Below are 27,956 nucleotides of genomic sequence, written 5' to 3'. Positions count from 1 at the left end.
TATATATATAGAAACTCCAACCCTAAACCTCTATTTTCCTTGACTAAAAACCCATTAACATTCGAGGCTACGAGAGAAAACCCTAAAGAAGGTATGATCAACAAAATTGATTCATACGCAGCCCAGGTGGTCAACCACCTAAGCAATCTCCATGCATAGGGCTTCCACCAATACTAGAGAGAGCAGGATCTCCAATCTTGATTGAAGACCAACATGTGTCAAAGAAGGCAAGAATAGAGGCGATTATAGTTTATGATAATCCTATCTAAACAGACATACCAATCACGGCAGATGATATTAGAGAAAAAGACAACCAAAAAGCTAAAACAGGAGATCAAGATTTTTCTAAGTTTAATAGAAAACCGTCTTATGCATCTATGGCAGCCAAGAACCAGCTATCAGATTCAAGAGAAAGCTTTGGCCATGGTTTCGACTAAGAAGAGGTGGTGGTTTTGGAGGAAGACTGCATCGTTGATGAAACTGAGGCGTTCCCCATGTTTAAGTTTTTGGGTAGAGTCCTTGATCGAATAGATAGAAATATGAGAACACAGTAATCGTTAGCCTTCTAGGCCGAACAATTGGGTACAAAATACTTCTTGATAGAATATACGCTTTGTGACGTCCCTGCAATGAACTGAACCTGATCGATCTTGAAAATAATTACTACTTAGTGGAATTTAAAGATGAAATACTATGCGGACGTGCTAATCGAAGAGCCACGAACCATATACGAGAACTACCTGACAGTCTAACCATGGAGTAGGTCATTCTCTATGACAGAAAAACACCCATCGCATGCTATCGTATGGATTTTTCTCACAGGATTACCATATCGATACTATTGCAAAGCACTATTCTGACGAATTGCATGAGCTGTGGGGCAAGTAGTGAAGGTCGACTATAACACTCAAGCAGGGGAGAAAGGAAAGTTCGCAAGATTAACGGCGTTGGTAAATTTGAACAAACCTTTGAAATCATGCATCGGCATTGAAAACTTTGTCCAAAAACTAGAATACGAGGGCCTTAATCAAATATGTTTCGCATCGCATGTGGTGCAAATGGAACAAAGTGAACAAGCAATTACCCTAACCGCATAAGAATAGGATCTCTATGGCCCATGGATGGTAGAAACCAAACATTGAAGAAGAACGACCTTGAAAACGTCAGGTATGGAGTATGATAATTCAAGAGGACAATCAAAGGGATCTCGATACGTAGCTGTAGAAGTTGAAGAACCAAAAAATTTTAGTGAGGAGATATAAAAAGATACAAACAACGGGGCTACCCTTAATGAAATCCAAACGGTTAATCAGTGGGACGAACATCGGTAATAGTCTAAAATAAACAAGAATACTGCCTAAATGGAATCGAATTCAGAGAGGAAATCCAAGAAGACTGTAATAGTCGGTAAAACACCATTGAAAGTGGATGTGATTCCCCAAGTGAATGGCAATGATGCAGAGGTTATTAAGCACAATGTGAATCGAAAAAAGCAGAACCATGAGGCTGTCGTTACTGTAGAACAAGGATTTGAAGCTATAAAAGCACGCAACACCAAGCTTATAAATTCTAGAGGAGTTAGCCGTAAAACTTTAGAGGAAATCAAAAAGAAAAGCCTCAAGCTAAGAAGACCATCGAATAATAAATCCCCCTTACAAACAACCATGACGGATTGGGCCAAGAACCTCTCATGCGAACTGTAACCCCTAGACCCGGCCTATGCGTTTCGACTAAGTCTAGTGGATCACATTATGATTATTAAAGACATTTTCCGAAATCGTTATTCTATCAATATAAAATCACATTATAAATAACATGAAATTATAAACAAATTATACTATCAAAATCCAACTCGTAAATATAGTACCAATAAATAATAATTTAATTTAAAACATGTCTTCAAATTCAAAATCACAATAAACCGAGAAGTACTAGCAAAAGAGTCATCATTATAAAATCCGATATTTAAAATAAGGTCCATGTCACCAAAATAAAGTCAACTTGCAAGATAAAACATTACAATCTGATTCACTTCAAGAGATATGTTGATCCTCCAAGTGCTCGAACCGAGGTATCTAACCAAGAGTATCTGAAAGGGGGAAAACATTTTCAAAAAGTGAGCTAGGCTCAGTGTGTCCCAACATTTCCATAAAATGTCAATATGTACAAATCATAGTCCAGTAATCTCACAAATTCGTAAAAGAGTTTAACTTTTGAAAATCATAGTTTAAACCCTTTTCTGGTACACCATCAGTAGTTCTCAAAATTATTTCCATATAGCTTACTTTATGCACATAGCAAAAAGAAAGCCAACTTAAGGATAGGCTCTGAAGCTTGTATCCTTAAGCCCAAGTCAATAAGTCCATATAGCTTACCCAAAGCACACAGCAAAGGAAAGCCGACCTAATGAAATATTTTGGGGCCCTCAAGAGTTACATTAGGTCCATTTAGCTTGATCAGAGCTATTCCATCGTAATTCAATTCCAAAATTCAATTGCACCGTGACATAAATTCCATAAATCCAAAAACATGGTAATCATATACCATTTCAAAACAAAAATTAGATAGCAGCCATATTCCATAAATTGTCACATTAAATTGGTGCATCCATAAAAAAATAACCAAATGAACTCAGTGTACCTCATATTAAAACCAATAAAACAGTTCAGTAATAACTAGGGAAGACACCTCAACAATAGGTTCAAATAGCAAATCTACTGATTGTTGGTTTCACCACGCTCTGCTACCGTTTTCGAATGCGTGAATAATGGCACACGTGGTTTAACTGATCTAGAAGAGCTGGGTCGAGTTGTCGAACGATCCGGAGAGTCTCTTGTACCTTCAAACAATAATAATCTATCAGTCCCAAATCCTATTTAATTGTTCAAAACTAGACTTCTTAAGTATATAAGCATTTTTTCGGGTTTGACTATCAATTTGGGGTATTTTGAGTCTGAATTTGGCCAAACGAATTGCGGAATCGGAATCAAGACGTCGAAAAACATAAAGTATGACTTTTTGAAAATTCAGATTCTTGGTCAAAGTCAAAGTCAACTACTTTGAGCATCGATTTGGAGTCCTTCTGGTTCGAATTTGACGAAACGGACAGCAGAAACGGATTTGGCACGTCGAAAACTATCAGGATAGGTATACTCGGAAAAGATTAACGGTCGTTTAATGCTCGGTCAAATCCATTTTAAGTTTTGGTCAAAGAAAGTCAACGGTCAACGGTCGGGTCGGGTCAACGGTCGGGTCGGGTCAGATCGGTCAAACCGGTTCAGACCGGTCAAACCGGTTCAAACCGGTTGAAACCGGTCAGAACCGGTTGAAAACCGGTTAAATCGGTTTCCAACAGCCACTCGCCCTGCGGCGGCGCGTGTGGCGCGTGAGGCGTCCTCCGGGGCCCTAAAAATCCCGGAAAAATTTCTAAAAATTAGTTTGAGCGATTTCGAGATACTTACAACGATCGGTTCAAATTTTTGAACGGCGGAGAGCTCGATTTCAAATCGGCCGAATCTTTGACTGCACCACCTCCTCACGCGCCGCCGTCTACGGTGGACAAGGTTGACACCGGTGAACTCGGAACGGCACAAGGAACACTGTGGTGCGAGAGGTGTCGTAAACGGAGCAACGATCAGCGGTGAATTTAAGATTTTCTCGACGATAGAGCTAACAAAACCGTCGCTACTTTGACTGGAAATTCCCGACGTTTGGCCGCGTTTCGCTTCAATTAATTTGAAGGGTTTGTTCCTCGCTCGATGATGAACACAACGGTGGTTTCAAAACAACGATAGGAATTTGGACGGCGTTTGGATCGGACTTGAAAGTGGAGGTGTGAGAGGAAGAAAATTGAAGGAATAACTTTTGTGATTTATGATTGTAAATCAGAAATCACGCTTAAATCATCAAGCCTACCGACAGTTTTAGGGGAAATTCAAGGCTTGGTCCCTGAATTTCCTTTACTTCGAAAATGGCATACAAGTTTTCATAAATTTTAATTTAGTCACTTAATTTCACCCATTTTCACAATTTACCTCCAATTTCAATTAATATTATTTTATAAATATTCGGGTTGTTACAATTCTCCCCCTCTACAAGAAATTTCGTCCTCGAAATTTACCTTATGAAAATAGTTGAGGAAACTGAGCCTCCATTGACTCCAATGTCTCCCAAGTAGCTTCTGAGGGGCCTCGATTACTCCACTGAACTTTGACCATTGGAATTCGTCTATTCCGAAGAACTCGTTCATCTCTCTCTAAGATCTGAATGGGCTCCTCTTCATATGACAAATCAGGTCTCAGCTCTACTTCTTCAACCTGAATAATGTGACCTGGATCTGGATGGTATCTCCTCAGGATTGATACATGAAAGACATCATGAATACGACTTAGCTCAGAAGGCAACTCAAGCTGATATGCAACATGTCCTACCCTCTTCAAGATACGAAATGGTCCAATAAATCTTGGACTCAATTTACCCTTACGCCCGAATCTCAATACTTTCTTCCAGGGTGAAACTTTCAAAAAGACCCGATCTCCCACTTCAAACTGTATATCCTTCCTTCTTTAATCTGCATAAGATTTCTGCCTATCAAATGCCTCTTTCAGACGGTCAGGGATTAATTTAACTGTGTCCTCCGTCTCTCGCACTAACTCAGGTCCCAACGTTTTCCTATCACGCAACTCAGTCCAACAGATCGGAGTGCGACATTTACGCCCATAGAGCGCTTCATAGGGTGCCATACGAATGCTGGTATGATAACTGTTATTGTAAGCAAATTCAGCCAACGGCAAAAAGTTCTCCCAACTACCATGAAAATCGATTACGCAACCCCGCAACATATCCTCCAGAATCTGAATTACTCTCTCAGATTGACCATCAGTTTGTGGATGAAAGGATGTACTATAATCCAATCTTGTTCCCAAAGCCGTATGTAACGCCTTCCAAAATCTCGAAGTAAATCTCTGATCTCGATCAGAAATAATAGACAATGGAACACCATGCAATCTGACAATCTCTGAAATATACAATCTTGCCAGCTTATCCAAAGTATAATTTACTCGCACAGGAATGAAGTGAGCTGACTTTGTAAGTTTGTCAACAATCACCCAAACTGAATTTTTTTCAAAGGAATAGGCAAGCCAGTAACAAATCCATAGTAATACGCTCCCATTTCCATTCAGGAATCTTGATAGGCTGTAACAAACCTGATGGATGTTGATGTTCTGCCTTAACTTGCTGACAAGTCAAACACCTAGCCACAAAGTCAGATATGTCTTTCTTCATACCAATCCAATAATACCTCTCTCTCAAATTCTGGTACATCTTATCTCCTCTGGGGTGCATAGCATATGGACTACTATGAGCCTCAGTAAGGATAGTCTGCCTCAACTCAGCATCATCAGGCACACAATATCTACCTTTAAAGCATAAAACTTCATCCTGATCAATTGCGTAATCTGAGGTTGTCCCCTTCTCTACTTGCTCAAAGATGGAAAGCAAGGAGCTATCAAGGGGCTGCTTAGCTTTGATCTCATCAACCAAGGTCGGCTTAACTTGCAATTCTGCTAACAAAGTGCCATCGTCATATAAATTCATCTTGGCCATTAAAGACCTCAACTCCGATACCGTCTTTTGACTCAAAGCATCTGCTACAATGTTAGCTTTACCAGGGTGGTAATCAATCACGCAATCATAATCCTTTAGAAGCTCTAACCAGCGACGCTGTCTCAAATTAAGTTCCTTCTGGGTCAGAAGATACTTTAAGCTCTTATGATCTGTGAAAATGTAACACTTCTCTCCATAAAGATAGTGTCTCCAAATCTTCAAGGCAAAAATTACTGCTACCAACTCTAAATCGTGAGTAGGATAGTTACTCTCATGCGGCCGCAGCTGACGGGATGCATAAGCCACCACCTTACTTTCCTATATTAAAACACAACCAAGTCCTGAATGTGAAGCATCACTATACACTGTAAAATCCTTCCCGGACTTTGGTTGAATCAACACCGGTGCTTGAGTCAAAACCGCCTTTAATTTCTCAAAGCTCTCCTGTTGTGCCTCGCCCCAGTCAAACAACACATTCTTCCTTAACAACTTTGTCAAAGGAGAAGCAATGATCGAGAAGCCCTCAACAAAACGTCGATAATAACCAGCCAAGCCCAAGAAACTGCGGATTTCAGATACGTTCTTAGGTCGTTTCCAATTCATAATAGCCTCTATCTTGTGGGATCAACCTGAACACCTCGCACAGAAATAATATGCCCCAGAAATGACACTTCTTGAAGCCAAAACTCACACTTGCTTAGTTTGGCATATAGACGATGCTCTCTCAAAGTCCGCAGAACGATCTTCAAATGCTGTCATGCTCTGCCTCAGTACGAGAATAGATCAGAATATCGTCAATGAAGACCACCACAAATTGATCCAAATATGGTCGGAACAACCGATTCATCAAATCCATAAAAACTGCAGGAGCGTTCGTCAAACCAAAAGACATCACTAAAAATTCATAATGACCATATCTAGTGCGAATGGCCGTTTTTGCAACATCAGATCCTTTAACTTTCAATTGATAATACCCCGAACGAAGATCAATCTTAGAGAATACAGTAGCTCCTCGCAATTGATCAAATAAGTCATCAATCATGGGTAATGGGTATTTATTCTTGACCGTCATCTTGTTCAATTTCTGATAGTCAATACATAATCTTAGCGACCCATCCTTCTTTTTCACGAATAGAACTGGAGCTCCCCATGGTGAAGTACTATGTCGGATAAATCCTCGATCGAATAATTCTTGCAATTGGACTTTCAACTCCTTAAGTTCCTTTGGAGCCATACGATAAGGTGCCATAGAAATAGGTGAAGATCCCGGATAAGTCTCAATCTCGAACTCTACCTCTCTATCAGGAGGTAACCCAGGCAACTCCTCCGGAAAAACATCAGGAAACTCGCTAACTGTACGAATCTCCTCGATCGTGGACAATGCACCTTTGGTGTTCAAAATACAAGCAATGAAGGTCTCATATCCCTTTTCGAATCATATGATCAATTTCCATCGCTGAAACTATATTGGAGAGATAACCACGCCATTCACCAATTAACACAACAGTCCGACCATCTGAAGTCTTCAGAGTAGCCCGCTTGTATTCGCAATCCAACTTTACCTTGTGTTTATTCAACCAATCCATTCCAAGAATTAGATCGAACTCCCCTAAAGGAAGTTCCATAAGATCAGCGAGAAAAATTTCTCCCTGAACCTCGAGAGGACAACGCCGAAATACTTTATTCACTAATACTGCTTGTCCTACTGGTCTTGTAACTGTAATTGTATTTTTAGTGTTCACGATCGGAATCTGAAGGTTTCGAGATATTGAGCTCGATACATAGGAGTGAGTGGAGCCATTCTCCAATAATGCAAAGTATGGGGTAGAATAAATAGTAAATGTACCTGCAATAACCTCAGGCTCATCTCTGTCATCACGACGTCTAATTGCATAAACTAAAGCTGGCTGTCTAGCCTCAGAAACTGTTGGCCCTCTATTTTGCTGAGGTCGGGCTCTACTGTCTGTCCTGGATGCTGATCCTCGAGTCTTTCCTTGAATACGATCTCTAATTGGGGTCTATACTGTAGTCTACGAACGCATAGGAGTTTGGGTAGTGGTATGCTCAAACGAAACTAACTGAGGACAATCCCTCCGATAATGACCACTAGATCCACACTGATAGCAAAGACCCATCTTCTTACGACACTCTCCTGAGTGCTGTTTACCACAATACTCACAAAGGGGCCCATTATAATATGACGAGGAACCGTCTCGACTGACAGCTAAAGGTGAGGATGCTGCAGGCCTGAAACGTGTATTGCTTCTCTGAGGGGCTGAAGTACGAGTCCTCTACCAGAAGCTAAAACCTCCACCTCTTCCGCATCTTTGGCTCTGCCCACCAGCACATCAAATATCTCATCCTGATGGGTTACAACTTGCCTACGCAGCTCGTATCTGAGTCCAAGGGCAAATTTACGACATCGATCTCCCTGAACCAGGTCTTGAAACTGTTGTCGTCTCTGAGCTAAGTAGCGCTCTCCCAGAAAACGGCTCCGAAAGCGATCCTTAAAGAAATTCCAGGTCAAACGATCGGTAGGAACACTACTGGTCACTGACTCCCACCAAGTGTAGGCATTGCCATCTAACATCGCCACAACACCCTGATATCTCTTAGTTGAGTCCAAACCCAACTGATCCATGCATCTCTCTGTATCCTGGAGCCAATCCTCAGCTTCAGTAGGAGCTCCACCTATCTGTCCCCCAAAAGTTCTAACTCCATTGGCAATCAAGCGAAATAGGAACCTCAGATACAACACCAGTAGCTCTGACTGCTCCCTGTATTAACTGCAGAAATTGTCTACCAAAATTCTCATCCAAAGCAACTCCGGTAGACTCTGACTCAATATCTGTCGCTCCTATTATCGGTGTAGTCATGCCAATACTAGTGGAAGGAGGCAGATCCGTTGGGGTCGTAGGAGCATGATCACCTATCGGAGGTGGGGGATCTACCCGTATCTCATCGATCGGATCTGCGAATCTAGCCACTCGACCTCGTCCACGGCTAGTTCGTCGACCACGTCTAGCACTCATTTTGATGGATCTCAAGTTTACTACAGAAGATAAAACTTAGGGTTAGATAAGAACTTGGAGTCTCAAACATAGTTAAAATCTTAATAACTTTGTGACATGGCCTTAGTAACTCGTTTTGTAAAATATTTCAAAATCGTATTTTCAATGTGGACTCATACACAGTCCGAGGGTTAAAAACCAAAAGCTCTGATACCAATAAATGTAACCCCCTAGACCCGGCCTATGCGTTTCGACTAAGTCTAGTGGATCACATTATGATTATTAAAGACATTTTCCGAAATCGTTATTCTATCAATATAAAATCACATTATAAATAACATGAAATTATAAACAAATTATACTATCAAAATCCAACTCGTAAATATAGTACCAATAAATAATAATTTAATTTAAAACATGTCTTCAAATTAAAATCACAATAAACCGAGCAGTACTAGCAAAAGAGTCATCATTATAAAATCTGATATTTAAAATAAGGTCCATGTCACCAAAATAAAGTCAACTTGCAAGATAAAACATTACAATCTGATTCACTTCAAGAGATATGTTGATCCTCCAAGTGCTCGAACCGAGGTATCTAACCAACAGTATCTGAAAGGGGGAAAACATTTTCAAAAAGTGAGCTAGGCTCAGTGTGTCCCAACATTTCCATAAAATGTCAATAGGTACAAATCATAGTCCAGTAATCTCACAAATTCGTAAAAGAGTTTAACTTTTGAAAATCATAGTTTAAACCCTTTTCTGGTACACCATCAGTAGTTCTCAAAATTATTTTCCATATAGCTTACTTTATGCACATAGCAAAAAGAAAGCCGACTTAAGGATAGGCTCTGAAGCTTGTATCCTTAAGCCCAAGTCAATAAGTCCATATAGCTTACCCAAAGCACACAGCAAAGGAAAGTCGACCTAATGAAACATTTTGGGGCCCTCAAGAGTCACATTAGGCCCATTTAGCTTGATCAGAGCTATTCCATCGTAATTCAATTCCAAAATTCAATTGCACCGTGACATAAATTCCATAAATCCAAAAACATGGTAATCATATACCATTTCAAAACAAAAATTAGATAGCAGCCATATTCCATAAATTGTCACATTAAATTGGTGCATCCATAAAACAATAACCAAATGAACTCAGTGTGCCTCATATTAAAACCAATAAAACAGTTCAGTAATAATTAGGGAACACACCTCGACAATAGGTTCAAATAACAAATCTACTGATTGCTGGTTTTACCACGCTCTGCTACCGTTTTCGAACGCGTGAATAATAGCACACGTGGTTTAACTGATCTAGAAGAGCTGGGTCGAGTTGTCGAACGATCCGGAGAGTCTTGTACCTTCAAACAATAATAATCTATCAGTCCCAAATCCTATTTAATTGTTCAAAACTAGACTTCTTAAGTATATAAGCATTTTTCGGGTTTGACTATCAATTTGGGGTATTTCGAGTCTGAATTTAGCCAAACAAATTGCGGAATCGGAATCAGGACGTCGAAAAATATAAAGTATGACTTTTTGAAAATTCAGATTCTTGGTCAAAGTCAAAGTCAACTACTTTGACCGTCGATTTGGAGTCCTTCGGGTTCGAATTTGATGAAACGGACAGCGGAAACGGATTTGGCACGTCAAAACTATCAGGATACGTATACTCGGAAAAGATTAACGGTCGTTTAATGCTCGGTCAAAGCCATTTTAAGTTTTGGTCAAAGAAAGTCAACGGTCAACGGTCGGGTCGGGTCAACGGTCGGGTCGGGTCACCGGTCGGGTCGGGTCAGACCGGTCAAACCGGTTCAGACCGGTCAAACCGTTTCGAACCGGTTGAAACCGGTCAAACCGGTTTCCAGTAGCCACTCGCCCTGCGGCGGCGCGTGAGGCGTCCTCCGGGGCCCTAAAAATCCCGGAAAAATTTCTAAAAATTATTTTGAGCGATTTCGAGATACTTACAATGATCAGTTCAAATTTTTGAACGGCGGAGAGCTCGATTTCAAATCGGCCGAATCTTTGACTGCACCACCTCCTCACGCGCCGCTGTCTACGGTAGACAAGGTTGACACCGGTGAACTCGGAACGGCACAAGGAACACGATGGTGCGGGAGGTGTCGTAAATGGAGCAACGATCAGCGGTGAATTTAAGATTTTCTCGGCGATAGAGCTAACAAAACCATCGCTACTTTGACTGGAAATTCCCGACGTTTGGCCGCGTTTCGCTTCAATTAATTTGAAGGTTTGTTCCTCGCTCGATGATGAACACAACGGTGGTTTCAAAACAACGATCGAAATTCGGACGGCGTTTGGATCGGACTTGAAAGTGGAGGTGTGAGAGGAAGAAAATTGAAGGAATAACTTTTGTGATTTCTGATTGTAAATCAGAAATCACGCTTAAATCATCAAGCCTACCGACAGTTTTAGGGGAAATTCAAAGCTTGGTCCCTGAATTTCCTTTACTTCGAAAATGGCATACAAGTTTCCATAAATTTTAATTTAATCACTTAATTTCACCCATTTTTACAATTTACCTCCAATTTCAATTAATATTATTTTGTAAATATTCGGGTTGTTACACGAACTGGACAATAATGCAACACATGTGAATCATTTAAACAAAAACGTAGCAATGAAAGTAAACCATAAAGCCAATTTAGAACACCCTCTTGAAAGAATGGCTGAACAAGACGATCCTACGATCGTTTTACCTGAAGACACAGACCGTTATGGTATCGAACAGGAAACCGAGCAGTAAGTTTTCCAACTCATCGTTACTTTATCATTTATAATTTCGTTCATCTTTTGGAACTGCCAAGGCGCAACTAGTCCGACTTTTTGAAGAATTTTCAACTCGTTAAGGCGAGAAAATCATCTAGATGTCGTAGCTTTATTTGAACCTAGAGTTTGTGGCAACCACGCAGATAATGTAATCTCCAAATTCATATCTACAAATTCTTATCGTGTGGAAGCTCACAGATTTAGTGGTGGTATATGGTTATTTTGGCAAAATTCATTTGAGATAGAAATTCTTCATATCTCGAACCAGTTCATTAATGTAAGATTTCGAACTACTGAAACAAAATCTTGGGCACAATTCACGGCAGTATATGTAAGCACCAAGGTTCGAAAAGAAAGCGATTATGGGATCCACTAACAAAACTAGATCCAAGCTGTTGAAGAATAGGAAAAAGAAAACAAAAAGAACACAAGAACACAATAATTTTAATGAGGTTCGGCAATGTGTTTACGTCATCGGTGCCTAGGCGGCGTTAGAAGTTTTATTCAATGTCTTATAGGTTTAGGTTACATCTCTATTTATAATAAAAAATTTGGTACTTCGCTCACTCCACTCCATCCCCTGTCCTCTTTACTGGTATAAGCAATGACATCCCTTGGATCATAGGTGAAGATTTTAATGCAATAGTTGAACCAGAAGAAAGAAAAGGGAGAGCAACTTAGTCACAAGGAGGTAGTATGCTATTCGCTGAATTTATACATAGAGCAAGGCTGATCGATATGGATTCTAGTTAGATCAATAAGTTTCCAAAATCACAAGTCACATACTTAAATCGTATCGGCTCAGACCATGGACTCATTCTTCTCAAGATTTCTAATCATAAAAAAAGTAATCAAAACAGACCATTTAAATTCCTTGCCACATGCAAGGATCATCCACAATTCAAAGAAATTCTTATAGCCAACTGAAAAGATAATAACTCAGTCACAGCCAGTACTCAAACCCTCAAAATGACATTGGAAAAAATGGAACGTTAAGGTGTTTGGTCACATAGACAAGAGGAAAAAGAACATACTAGCCCTCTAACGGGAATCAAGAAGGCATCATAACAAAATCACTCGATATTTCAGAAGATTTGGAAGCTCAACTTCAATCGGAATTGCTTATCGTATTAGAATAAACAGAGATTATGTGGAGGAAAAAATTGTGCAAGCAATGGGCTCTGCAAGGCAACAAACACACAAAGTTTTACCATGCTTCGACCTTGACTCACAAAAGATCAAACACTATTGCAGCACTAAAACTAACCAATGGTAATTGGTTCACGAATCAAAATGAATTATCAACCATAGCCCGAGAATTCTATATGATTTTTCCTCAATAAACATTAATAGCCACATTTACAAAACAATAGGAAACTTTCGATCGTTGACACAAGAATGACGTAAGACCCTAATCGCACCAATATCCGATAAAAAATACAATCAACTTCTTTCGACATGGGCATATTTAAAGCACCAAGGGTTGATGGGTTACAAGCTGTGTTTTATCAACGCAACTAGGACACAATGGGGGTATCAATATACACATGTATTCATCAGATCTTTAAAAATGGAGTAATCCCACCAAACTTGAACAAAACCCTCCTTGATTTACTGACAAAAACTTCGTCATAAGAAATGATCAGCCAATTCAGTCTAATTACCTTATATAAAGTAAACTACAAAGCATTAACCAAAATCATTGTCAATCGACTCAAACCTCTACTTTGGTCTTCGAGAATCAAACAAGCTTCATACCGAGAAGAGAAGTCACGAACAATATTGTCAATACTTAAGATGTCATTCATTCAATGAAGTGGAAAACATGTAGGAAAGATTGAATGGTTATTAAGACTAATTTAGAGAAAGCTTATGACAAGCTAGAATGAGAATTCATAGACGACACGCTGACAGACACACTGACAGACGTAGGTATCCTTGATCCAATCCATAATATCATTATGCAATGTCTCTATAGTTATAACTTAGGTGGTGTTTGTTTTCACTGTTTAAGATCTTCAAAGCTCTTATGTCTGTGCCGCGCAGACCACGCGCAGACATTGGGCTTCGCAGACTGTTTGTCTTTTAGAAGACATAAGCTCTTCTAACGTGTGCGCGTCCTCGTCTTGGCGCAGACGTGGATTTTTATCTTCAAAGCTCTTCTAACCACTTCAAAGAACCATTTTTGCTATTAATTTTTTAAAAATTATAAAATGTCATTAAATTTAATGAATTATTACAAAATAGTCACTATAATGTTGTAATAAATTATAAAAGTTCGATAATATAATAATTATTTTATAGTATTTAGATAAATTTATTAATAATTTTATAATATTTTAATAAATTTAATAAGTATTTTATAATTTTTTAAACTTTATTGACGAAAATGATCATTTGTATGTAACTCAACGATATCTAATATACTTTATTTGAAAATATATATTAAACTTAGTAAAAATATTTTACAATTAAACTTAGTAAACTTTATTTTTATATAAAAACTTAGAAAATCACGGAGACATACAATTATTAACATTAAAAGACAAAATAAATGTTTTAATAAAAAAATATTCACACTATTGAAAAATCTGATTCTTATCATTTAATTATGGTAAAGTACGAAAGTCCTTTTATACAGAATAAATAAATAAATAAATAACAAATAATATATTTTGTTTAAATATAAAAATACTAATTGATGATTATTATATGGAGTATATATTATATATATTTTTTAGCAGTCTGCAGACGTTTAAAAACAAAAAGTCTTCTTCTTGCAGACTGCAGAACTTTTAGTCTACATCTTCTGCTGCAGATGCCTGCAGATGTGGTCCGCAAAATGCATACCTTTTACCTCTGCAAAAACAAACACCGCCTTAGATTCTATAGAATGGGTCAACAACTGATTCTTTCCAACCTTTCGGAGGAATTTGACAAGGTGTATCTCTTTATTCTCTACACGGAGAAATTAGCCCAAACCATCCAACTCAAAATTAACCAGGACCATTTGAAGTTGTTTAAAATGACAAAACATAACCCAGGTGTTTCCCACCTTTTCTTCGTGGACGACATGATACTATTTGCTGAAGCATCAATGAAACAAGTCTCAAATATCCAAAGCACACTGAAACAGTTCTGTGAGACATAGGGACACAAAGTCAGTCTAACAAATACCACCATTTACTACTCGAAGAACGTCCCACGCAACATTCGGTTACAACTAAATGAAGCTTTCGAATTCTTTGAAGTATCAGATATAGGTAAATACCTGGGAGTCCCGATTCTACATAGCCGTACTATCTCAGCTTTATACGATTACTTAGTTAAAACGGTACAATACATATTGAATGAGTGGACTGCGAAGAATATAACATTGACAGGGAGAATAACACTTACAAAAACAGTACTATCAGCAATCCCAAATTACACAATACAAACAACATTTCTCCTGAAAAATTCATGAACGGACCTGGAATGTCTAACGAAGAATTTTATTTAGAGCAACTCGATGGATGAAAAAGGGTATTCATTTGTTGAGTTGGAATCAAACGTGTACACCCTCCTCATAGGGAGGCCTCAGGTTTAGAAAGTTGCTCACCCAGAACGAAGCTTCATGAAAATGACGTTCAATCTTGTGGCCAAAAAAGACACATTATGGTTTCAATTTCTTTGAGCAAAGTACAAACGCCAAGACATGATCCCAGAAGCAATAAAAAATAGCAACTGCTCTAGGCTTTAGAAGGCAATATGTATGGTTTGAAAAGATGTAAAGGAAAAATCTAATTTGAAACGTGGTTAGTGGGAATTCAGTCGACTTTTGACGAGACCAATGAATCGAAGTAATAGACCCCCTTATTTCGTATGTCCAAGCAAACACAATACCTAACATGCGAAGTGAAACAGTAGTGAAGATGGTGAATAATACGGGTAATTGGTTGTGGAACAAATTTTAGTATTTTCTCCGTATTAATATATTACTACGAGTGGCAATAATCAAGGGTCCTGTGGCCCCACCTACGATGGATTCTATAGGATGACAAGGGAGATAAGATCTCCAATTCACCCTTAAATCAGTTTATGTAATTCGTCATGGCCCACATATTAGAAATGAAGAGACTTTATCGAAAGCTAACCACTGCTTCAAAGGTTTATAGAGAATAAAGATGTTCATGTAGTTAACCTGCAAAATTAGGATTATGACCAATACAGAATGGGTATGGAGACATATCGCCATATACGATAAGTGCCCCATTTACGCAAATACCTCTAAAGACATAAACCACGTACTACGATGGTGCCCCAAGCGATGGGGGTGTGAGCGAAACTCATGAGGACTGAAAAACTAAATGAGTTTATGACCATGAATTTCTGAGCATGGATTTCAGCGAATCTATCTAACCAAGATTGATATGCGATACATACTCAAGATCGGACAATCCTATTCGGTTCTATATTGTGGAATCTATGGCTCTCCATAAATGTCATAGTTTTTAACTCGGCCATTGAAGAAACATGCTCAGTGTTTGAGAGAATTCAAAAATTTCAAAGTCTCTGCTCCAACCCATCCGTGACTCTAAAGAAATAAAAGAAGGAAATTACAATAAAAACCATGGTGGACCAAAGGAATGAACTGATCTGTCAGAAAAACCACTCGTAGGATTACACAAAATTAACTCAGACACTAGTAGAGATCGATCTAATGACAACTCCAAATGCGAAGTGTTAAGTAAGCTAATGTGTGCAGGTCGTTATGGTCGGCTGTTAGTTTGTTATAACTGTTACCAGAGTTGTTAGTAACAATTAGGCTTGAGTTTGTTAGCAGTATGGCTTGAGTTGCGAGCTATATAACAGTGTATGTATGCTCAACCAATAATATTCTCTTCTATTTTCAGAAACTCTTGTTTCTCAACATGGTATCAATCTCCAAAAGTCCTGGTGATCTTTCTTCCGTTGGTGTATTATCGTTTTTTTGATCATGTCATCTCCTCCGACTGCTGGTGAAGTTGAGTCTATTTCGCGCAAAGTTAAAATGTTTAAAAACAAAAAGATTAATGTTGTACTTGATGAGATGAATTTTTTGTTGTGGAAACAACAAGTGCTTCTCATAGTTTGCAATCATCGACTTGAGCGGTTACTTATTGGTGCAATGAAGCCTCCGCCTGAGTTAGTTGCTGCAGATGGTACAAAGGTTCTAAATGAGGATTTGGTTGCTCAGATAGTGCATTGGCGTCTTGGTTGTTGTCAACTATTAGCGCACACTTGCTCTCTCAGTTTGTTGGAGTGGAGATTGCTTCTGCGGTATGGAATATATTATACAATTTTTTGCCGCCAGATCATCAACTGTTGTTATGAACCTTCTTTGTAAACTGCAATCTCTCAAGAAAGGAGAAGATAACATGCGAGTGTATTTGTCTCGAGTTAAAGAAATTTGTGATGCCTTGGCATATTTTGGTAGTTCTATTCCCCCAGTTGGTCAAGTTGCGAGTATATTGAAAGGGCTGCCTCGGGAGTATCAACATTTCATGGTTGTTATAACTACCAGTGGATAATCTATTTCTTTAGATAAGTTGTGTACAATCCTTAATGATGCTGAAACTCAGTTGGTCTGGTTTGCTGCTCATGAGGAGATAGTGCTGACGAGTGCTCATATTGCCTGTGGTGTGGTTCTACTAAATCTGGATCTAATTCTTACTCACACAATCAACGATCTCATCATCCTCATATTTTGGAGGTAGGCTAGTGGAAGAGGTGCTCAAGGATGAGGTCGACTGTGTATGCAGTGTCAACTGTGTGGGAAACCTGGTTACCTTATTGACAGTGTTAACATCGTTATGATGAGGATTTTCACATTCTTTCTACTAATTCTAGTCGTTCTCAGTATGTAGGAGACTAAGCCAATGCTAATAATTTTCTTATGACAAACTTGGTTGTGAGTATTGCTTGAGTAGTTCTCGAAGTCAGTTTGCGGCAGATAGCTCTTCTCATGTCTACTTGTCCTCTGGTTATACTCAGGATCAATGGGTTGTGGATTCTGGAACTACACATCATATGACTCCAAATTCTGGTAGTATTACCCATAGGGTGGAGCATGGTGGTCCAGGTAAGCTCACGGTTGGTGATGGTGTTTCTTTGCATGTCGATATGATTGGTGATGCTACCTTAGTGACACCAACTGGGTCTTTGCTACTAAATGATATGCTTCATGTGCCTAGAATAACACATAATCTTCTCTCAGTGTTCAAGCTTGCTAGGTAAAATGGTGTGTGCTTTAATTTCATGCTCAAGGGTGATGTGTTCGTGATGTTACTACAAAGGAAGTGTTGTTGCATGGACGTGTTGAATGAGGCTTGTATATCTTCTCAAGGGAATATATGCCATATGTTTGTAGAAATGCTTCTGCTAATTCAGTTTTTGTTGTAGATGTGTTCGATCTTTGGCATCGAATATTAGGTCATGACACGTATTTCACTGTGACTACTGTTTGTAAAACGATTAATGTAAAGATTTCTAAGGATATGAATAATATGTGTGAAGCTTGTTGCATTGGAAAAAAATCATAAATTGCCCTTTTCTGATTCACATATTGTTTATGCGGTACCTTTTCAGCTTGATTTTATTGATATTTGGGGACCAACTCATGTTATGTCTAACGGCTATCGCTATTATTTGTATTTGTTTATGCGTATTCTCGGCATTCGTGGGTGTATTTCTTGACAGATAGGTCTCAAGCAGTGACTGTTAAAATATTTCAGCAGATGGTGTTGACTCAATTTGGTGTAGCCATCAAAGCTGTGCAGAGTGACTGGGGTGATGAATATCGAAGCCTTTATTATATTGTAGCTAAGGAAGGTATATCTCATCGGGTAGCTTATCTAGATACATTTAAGCAAAACGGTGTGGTTGAGAGAAAGCATAGACACATTATTGAGCTTGCTTTGGTGTTGTTGGTTCAGGCTACAATGCCTCTACGGTTTTGGTATTATGCTATTGTTACTTTTGTATATCTCATCAATCGGTTGCCAACAAAGGTCTTGGATGGGATGTCTCCTCTAGAGAAGTTGTGGGGAAAGAAACCTAAGTATGAGTTGATGAGATTTTTGGGTGCAAGTAATTTCCATATTTGCGGGTATTTCAAAAACACAAGTTGGAATTTCAGTCTCAGCCATGTACTTTCTTAGGATATAGTCCACAACATAAAGGTTATATGTGTTTAGCTATTGATGGGAAAGTTTATATATCTAAGCATGTGGTATTTGATGAGGCAATCTTCTCGTTTACATGTGGTAATGCCTCTCGTACAACTTCTATGGGTTATGTTCCGAAATCGAGCTGCATTGAGATTGTTGCTGATGTTAACAAGTTGCAAGTTGGCAGTTGTTCTGGCAATGCTGCTATGTCTGTTAAGCCGGTTAATAATAATGTCAGTGATAAGCTGGCACATGGAAGTGTGTCTGAAGTACCTGAGTGTGAGTCCTCAAGCTCGACTTTGGAGGCTACTTTTAATGATGTTGTTGATGTTGGTAATGATGTGGAGCCCTTCACTGAGGTGTTGAATACGAATGGTGATGGATTTTCTGATGCAGGAGTCACTACATCAAAATGGGTTTATAACGATATTTTTAGCGGCATTTTTAGAACAAACGCTGCTAAATACTCATACTTTAGTGGCATTTTTGACAAACGCCGCTAAAGAATCGTACTTTAGTGGCACTTTTATACAAATGCCACCAAAGACTCGTACTTTAGTGGCGTTTTTATACAAACGCCGCTATAGACTCATGCTTTAGTGGAATTTTTTATACAAATGTCGCTATAGACTCATACTTTAGTGGCATTTGTGTTTACAGACGCCGCATGTTTATAGTTTTTAAATGCCACACTCTTTTAACCCTTTTTTCATTTTTCCCACTTCACATATTGTTTTATTCCCTTCGAAAGTTATTGGAAGTGGAGGTGGTGGAGGGAGAGGGAAGAGAGGAAGAGGGATGGCCGCTATGATCGACGGACATCTATTCAACAATATCTCCCTCGGCGGCCGAGGTGGCACGATTAGTTCGTTCTCTTGCTCGAACTTTCTCTATGTTTATTTTTTACTCTAGAAAACTTAGGTTTCTTTCTTTCCTTCTCTTGCACTCTTTTTAAATCATTTCATGACCCTAATTCGGTTCTTAGTTTATTTAATTTCACGTGGCTTTGATATGTTCAGTTTAAACTTTGGAGGAAATCGACCGGCTGTTTCAGTGTTTTTGTTTCTTGTTATTGCTAGGGTTTCTCCTTTTTCTAAAGATTATAAATTTTACTTCCTTTTTATGGTTTTTTTGTTTGTTTTATGTTACTATCTGCTTGATAGATTCTTATGTTTTGATAGAAGGAAACAGAGCATGTCTTTATTAGTAAGTGCGGTTGATTCTTTTGAAACCCTAGTTCATCGAGGTTTTGAAGAAAGCTAGTTTTTTCAGTTCAGGTTTTGTCTAAATGTGTTCATAGAAAGTCTTTCTCGTATGCATTTTAGTGCTGCTGGTAATTGTTACGTTCCTTTTGTTTTTTTTTAGTTGTTCAAGATAGCATACTTTGACCAATGTAAGAATATCTCCACTTTTTTCTCAGTTGCTAAAACCTACCAGATCTGCATTTATTTTATGTGATCTGAAGTGATCAAGATGGGGAAGTTGTCTTTTGAATTCTACTGTGACTTTTGTATGGTTCTTAATGAACCTGTTTGAGTTAATGATATAATTACTTTGAGATATTCTTCTACCCTTGCTTGCAGAAGTTGAAGCCTGGCAGGTACTGGTATGATAAGGATTCTGGAATGTTTTGTAAAGATTTATGGAGTTTAATCTTGGTTCGAACTAGAAATTCCGATTTCACTATCCCTTAAATATGAGAATATTACTAACCATACTCAATTCCATGTGTTCTACATATAATGATGCATATACTTAGTGACATGCAAATTTGGGCAGAGTGAATATTGTTGTTCACGCCTTAGCTCTCTGCTGTAATGGATGTTCTCTGACTAATTAATGCTATGTAGTGTTTTACATTTTTTGTTAGTCTTGAGAAAGATGTGTCTAAACATCCCTTTTCTGGTCGTTAGAAATTTAAGGCAGTTTTGCTATTAAGAGCAAAACCTTAAGGTCGCAACAACTTGACTGTTATAAACTGCAACATGCTTTTGCTTCTTCTTTCTGCTTCTTTACAGAAACTTGTACCTTAACTAAAGGACTGAACTTGAACTAGGCAAGCCTGTGATTATTGTCTTATATAGGGTGAACGACAGCATTGCATTTCTTTAGTGCATTATTTCTCTAGTCTTTAAAGGATGACTCCTCATTCTGATGGGTGCAGTTGGTTCTTCTCTTTTCAGCAGACACGCTACTTTGTATAAAGATTTTGGTTCGATTTTTACTTTAATTTTATTTTAGGTGGCAAAGGTGCAATGCCCCAGGGATACTCATTTCTGGGTATACGAAGATGGATCTTATGAGGAAGAAGGTCAAAATAGCATCAAGGGAAAGATATGGGAAAAGGTTCTCTTGTAATCTTTACATTAAATATAAGTTCTAGAATCAGTCAATGGTTGAATTGATTTTTTTATTCAGTAGAGTTTGATTTTTGGTAGGCAGGCTTTTACTCGTTTCTGTTGTTCATTGTTTTCGCTGCCTGTACCACCTGCAAATCCTCATGTGCTACAAGAAGAACCAACTACCTTTTCAGAGAGGACAGTGCCTGAGTATCTGGGTAGGGAAGGGTACAGAAGTTGCTGTTGTTGGGTTGGAAGGATCTGGTACCAGCACCATCTTCAAGCAGACATGGTTTTCGTTTTGAAATGTTTTTACTGCATGCATGTTACTTTCATTTCCCCTGCTTCTAGACCGTTCATTCGTTTATAATTCCATTATATTAGCCTAGCTTTCTTCTTATGATTTGGTAAAATACTTATTGTCGTTTGTCGTTTGTCGTCTACCCATCCATCTGATATTTCCTTTATATTTGTTATGGTATGTTCTTTCTGTGTGTGTCAACCTTTCTTATGCCATAATGATTTTTTTAATACATTTTCTTTTAATCCATTGAACAGGCAAAGTTTTTATATGGAAATGGGTTCTCTCCAGACGAGATGTAGAGCGTTAAGCATATGATTCAAAGTAACATGTACAAGTATCTTATTGTATTACTTGAAGGACAAGAGAGATTTGAAGAAGAAGCTTTATTGGAGTTGAGAACTAATAATTCCGATGCTGAAAATTCTCTATAATATTATAAATTAACAATGTGAGCTACATTATATTTGTAAGACCTCAACCCGTACCACCCGAATACGAGTTCGAGGTGTCACATTGACTTTTCAAAACTTTTACTTTTCCAAAAGAATGAATTTGCTAACTTTTAATCCAAAAATATAATTTACACAAATATTCAAATTAAAGAGTTTACAAAACTTATCAGAGCTTATACAATTTACTCTTTTAAATACATGCCAACTAGATTTTATATAATAAAATACATATTATTCATTTTACGTCTAATATGACCTTTGGTAAGGAGAACTGATCTATCTTGCTTCACATCGATCCATAAACTCATCGAAACCTACGTGTGAAACACTCACACGCTAAGTCATTGACTTAGTGAGACATGTAAATATATAATGTAAACTATAACTAATTAATAAAAGCATGTACATATCATGTAACCAATACTTGTCTACATACATAAATCATCATCTATATACTTATCATTACTTACTTTATTAACACTAATTCATTTTCATCATATGAGTATATACTTGACATAAACATATAATGTAAACTCTAAATCATAACAATGCATAAACCATTACTAATATCATATCATACACAAACACATCTCATATAACACATACACATATGTACTTATTTTATTATCCTCATCCTTATTATCATATGGTCTTGAACTTATCATTTATACATATCATATAACACAGATACCATTTCACAAAGGAACACACATAATATCATAGCAAGTTATTTATTATCTTTAAAGCCCATGTATACTTCTGAGAACTTAAGGTATGTGAGTCCATAGAGGTTGTGCACAATGCTGTCACCACAGCTAATATAAATCCCACTAGAGGCGCGTTGAATTTGTCCCGAAGGACCACATATAACACATATGTCCCGAAGGACCACGTAGAACCCTCGACTCTGGGCATGCCAACTATACCTCTAGCTCTCATAACACATAATATGAGCATTATTGTTTATGTTATCACACTTTCACATATTCATATCATGTACACATATAAGCTCATGGCTTCTTATCATATATATCTTGTAATACTCACATGGAGTCTCATATCTTCTTATCATATATCTCATATCACATGGCTTATATCTTGTTCTCATATATTCTCATGAACACATAAACACATAGATACTCATTACAAAGCTCATGCCACCTTTTCACATATTTCATTAGTTTAATATCCCATAACTTATATCATATATCACAAGTTCTAGTGTTTATATAACATATTATCACGTAGTTCATGTCATTTCTCATAAAACTCATTACATCATGTAGCACATATAGTTCATATCATATGGTTCATATCTTTTCATTTATCTTATGTTTTATCCTTCTGTATTCCTATAAATCACATACATGTAATACATACAAGGCATATTCACACATACACGTATTCACACAGATCACATATATAATTTCACTTACCTCTAAACATATGCATGAACTCAGATACATTGAAGTATCATATCCCTATATACTTATATTCACATACGTATGTAACCTAATATCATAATTAGACTTATCACAAGTCTTAATTCCATAGCATAACTTACACTTATTATCAAGTACTCACCTGGGTTTCAATGGACACTACCAAGCTCTTGTTCTCTCTTGCGAATTTTACTCTGACGACCTATCAGAATTTTACTTCCGATCGATATCTACACGAATACGAAATTTAATGAATGTCGATATTCGAATTACTTGATATGATTCATTTTAATGCAAACCAAATAAAACTCTAATTCCAACTTTTCAAACTTAAGTAGTATCGGTACTACCCTTAGGGTACCGATACCTCTATGCTAGGGTACTGATACCCTACTCAGGTACCGATACCAAAATTAGCTTTGAAGTTCCCGGGTATCGATACCCTCCACATAGGTATCGATACCTCCTTCATATGATATCGATATTGTTCATACAGGTATCGATACCCCATGCATCAATTCCTCATAAATTGCCTTGTAGTATCGGTACCCACTCAACAGGTACGATACCCGTAGCCCAAATTTTCCTTTTTAAGCCCAAAAATTCACTCTTATTCACCCAAACATTTCATACTTTAACCCATTTATATTCTTAACTCAAATATACATACTTAAATCCACTTATACTCATTTAACACATCTTTACCTTCAAAATTCTATCCTCTACATGAAATTCAAGAATCATACCAAATTTTCAATGTGTTCTAAACTCATTTCTAATACTTTAGACTTTTAATCCTTCTTATGTCAATCAAAACTCTAAAAACCACCATATCAAGAATTCATCTTAAAACTCATTTTACAAATCCCTTTCTAATTCACTAATCTTATTGTTTTAAGCTTATATAAGATTCCTTAAGCTTATATAAAATACTCCAACCCAATTAAATTCAAGAAATTACCTTTGTAGCTAGAGCAACGGGAGGAAGAAGGAAGAAGGAAAAAGAAAGAAAGGTTCTCGATAATTCTCCCCCTTTTCACTTGTAAATCTCTTATTAAAAGGGATAAAAATATCTTTTAAACTGAATTTATCATAATGCCGTCGACTCTTTCCATAATTATTATTTAATCTCATACTATATATTCATACTTAAGTCCTTGAACTTATAAATTTTCTTAAATGGGTCATTAAATTTCAAAAACTTCTATTTTAGTCACTAACATGGTTTTTGGGATGTTACAAATCTCCCTCATTTAAGAAATTTCGTCCTCGAATTTTCACTGCACAAATCAATAAGTAAACTGCCTATACATATCCTCTAATATTCTCAAATCGTTTCTCTTACTTTCTCTTTCCTATTTACCGCTATTAGACTTACCTTTTCATTTACTCAATTCTTCATCTACATTCGTTCTTATAGATCTATATAATGTTACTCATCATATATACATTAATTCCAATCCTTATCATTCATGATCATGATTCAATTGATTCATTTCGTTCTTTCCTAATTGATTTGTCCCAAACCAAATCTTTCTCCTGTTATTATTAAAAAATAACACGCTTTTCCTAGCCAACTTGATCAAAAGAATATAATCATTCGACTAGATTTAAACTTCCTTAATATGTATAACTAAATTCTTATCTCTATGATAACGTCCAATTGACCGAGAAACACAACCTTAAATCTTCATCAAATATGATTAAACATATACTTTATGAAATCAAACAATCTTTTCACATCACCTTGCACACTTTTCTTACTTCTATATCGAACTTATCATCTACACTTCCATATAACCTTTGTCATACTTAATCATTTAATTCCCTTTTTTCATTTAATTTCCTTATCCCTTTATACCTCCACAAATCAAGATCTCTTTTAACATAGATCATATCTTTTCTTTAGTCTTTCATACTCTTTTCATATCACTTATACTTATCCATGATTATCAATCTTTATCGCATTCTCATAACTCTGATAGTTAACACTACTTGCACAAATCTTATTCTCTGAAAAATCCTTATTCAATTCACAGTACACATATCCCTATTTTTCATCTTAAACTTTTTCTATCAGTCCTTATCTTCACTATACGAATCCTCATCTCCTTCGTTATATCACATTACATAATCAAAATATACAACCAAGTCCCAAATCCACTTCATCTTTGGTTATCTTAACCTAACAATATCTTAAATCATATAACTCCAATACACTTTCCATCACATAATCTTGTTAGCCAACGCTAACTCTTTCCATCTAGAACGTAAACCCTTATCATATCCACGCCCTTAATTATACACAGTACTATTCCTTTGTTTCAAATTTATAACTCTAGTTTCATTTATCTTATAAACTTATCACTGATGCACTTATTCTTGAACTCTTCTACAAATTCTAACCACATCATTTGATCTTTTAATGTTCTTATGGTTACACTTATTCACCATATTCTATCTTATCAACGAAATAACAAAAATACTCCCGATTACATTTTCGATTCAAAATAGTAGAAACCCTCTAACGCTATTCTAACATGATTTCAACTTTCTGAAATCCACCGTTGATCTTACGAGGCACTTCCTGAGGTATCCGCTCTTCATCATGCCTGGCCAGGGCAGGTGATTGCTATCACCATCAGGTTTATCACCTCTCACTTCTTTCAAAACTCTCATTATCACACTTCTATTATAACGTAATAATCTAATTTTATTAGCAATACAACACATTCCTTACACTATCAGATAAAAAAATTCACTTTGAGTTTGTATGTACACATTTTAAAACACTTTTCACACCGGTTTCAGCCTAGAATCGACTAAACCTTAGCTCTGATACCATTAAATGTAACACCCCAACCCGTACCCGACCCGACCCAAATATGAGTCTGAGGTATCACATTGACTTTTCAAAACTTTTATTTTTTCAAAAGAATAAATTTGCTAACTTTTATTAATCTAAAAATACATAATTTATACAATATTTAAATTAAAGAGTTTACAAAACTTATCAGAGCTTATATAATTTACTCTTTTAAATATATGTCAACTAGATTTTATATAATAAAATACATATTATTTATTTTACGTATGATCTGACCTTCGGTAAGGAGAACTGATCTGTCTTGCTTCACATCGATCCATAAGCTCATCGAAACCTACGTGTGAAACACTCACACGCTAAGTCATTGACTTAGTGAGACATGTAAATATATAATGTAAACTATAACTAATTAATAAAAGCATGTACATATCATGTAACCAATACTTGTCTACATACATAAATTATCATCTATATACATAAATCATTATCTACATACTTATCATTACATACTTTATTATCACTAATTCCTTTTTATCATATGAGTATATACTTGACTAAACATATAATGTAAACTCTAAATCACAACAATGTATAAACCATTACTAATATCATATCATAAACAAACACATATCATCTCATATAACACATACACATATGTACTTATTTTATTATCCTCATCCTTATTATCATATGATCCTGAACTTATCATTTATACAAATCATATAACACATATACCATTTCACAAAGGAACACACATAATATAATATCAAGTTATTTATTATCTTTAAAGCCCATGTATACTTCTGAGAACTTAAGATATGTGAGTACATAGAGGTTGTGCACAATGATGTCACCACAGCTCGTATAAATCCCACTCGGGGCGTGTATAATTTGTCCCGAATGACCACTATGTCCCAAAGGACCACATATAACACATATGTCCTAAAGGACCACATATAATACATATGTCTCGAAGGACCACATAGAACCCTCGACTCTTTGCATGCTCAATTATACCCCTAGCTCTCATAACACATAACATGGGCATTATTATTTATGTTATCACACTTTCACATATTCATATCATGTACACATATAAGCTTATGGATTCTTATCACATATATCTTGTAATACTCACATAGAGTCTCATATCTTCTTATCATATATCTCATATGACATGTCACATGGCTTATATCTTATTCTCATATCTTCTTATGAACACATAAACACATAGATACTCATTACAAAGCTCATGCCACCTTTTCACATATTTCATTAGTTTAGTATCCTATAACTTATATCATATATCACAAGTTCTAGTGTTTATAACATATTATCACGTATTTCATGTCATTTCTCATAAAACTCATTACATCATATAACACATATAGTCCATATCTTTTCATTTATCTTATGTTTTATCCTTTTGTATTCCTATAAATCACATACATGTAATACATACAAGGCATATTCACACATACATGTATTCACACAGATCACATATATAATTGCACTTACCTCTAAACATATGCATGAACTCAGATACATTGAAGTATCATATCGCTATATGATTATATTCACATACTTATGTAACCTAATATCAGAATTAGACTTATCACAAGTCTTAATTCCATAGCAAAACTTACACTTATTATCATGTACTCACTTGGGTCTCAATGGACACTACCAAGCTCTTGTTCTCTCTTGCGAATCTTACTCTGACGACCTATCAGAATTTTACTTCCAATCAATATGTACACGAATACGAAATTTAATGAATGTCGATATTCCAATTACTTGATACAATTCATTTTAATGGAAACCAAATAAAACTCCATTCCAACTTTGCAAACTTAAGTAGTATCGGTACTACCCTTAGGGTATCGATACCTCTATGTTAGGGCACTGATACCCTACCCAGGTACCGATACCAAAATTAGCTTCGAAGCTCCCTGGGTATCGATACCCTCCACATAGGTATCGATACCTCCTCCATA

The 27,956-nt window shown here is 36.8% G+C and overlaps 1 long non-coding RNA gene across 1 annotated transcript; it reads right to left on the bottom strand.

Moving 5' to 3' along the window:
* Positions 1-995: 995 nt before the first annotated feature.
* LOC120195448 lies at positions 996-20,155 on the bottom strand. Its single transcript, XR_005523053.1, has 3 exons — positions 20,026-20,155; positions 13,002-13,007; positions 996-1,007 (listed from the first exon to the last, which is right to left on the bottom strand). It is a non-coding gene; the product is annotated as an uncharacterized LOC120195448 (long non-coding RNA).
* Between the last annotated feature and the right edge of the window lie 7,801 nt (positions 20,156-27,956).

The sequence above is a fragment of the Hibiscus syriacus genome, unplaced genomic scaffold, assembly GCF_006381635.1.
Source record: "Hibiscus syriacus cultivar Baekdansim isolate YM2019G1 unplaced genomic scaffold, ASM638163v2 tig00117012_pilon, whole genome shotgun sequence".
Lineage (NCBI taxonomy): Eukaryota > Viridiplantae > Streptophyta > Magnoliopsida > Malvales > Malvaceae > Hibiscus > Hibiscus syriacus.
The sequence above is the reverse complement of the archived record's forward strand: the minus strand, read 5'-3'. Positions and strand labels throughout refer to the sequence as shown.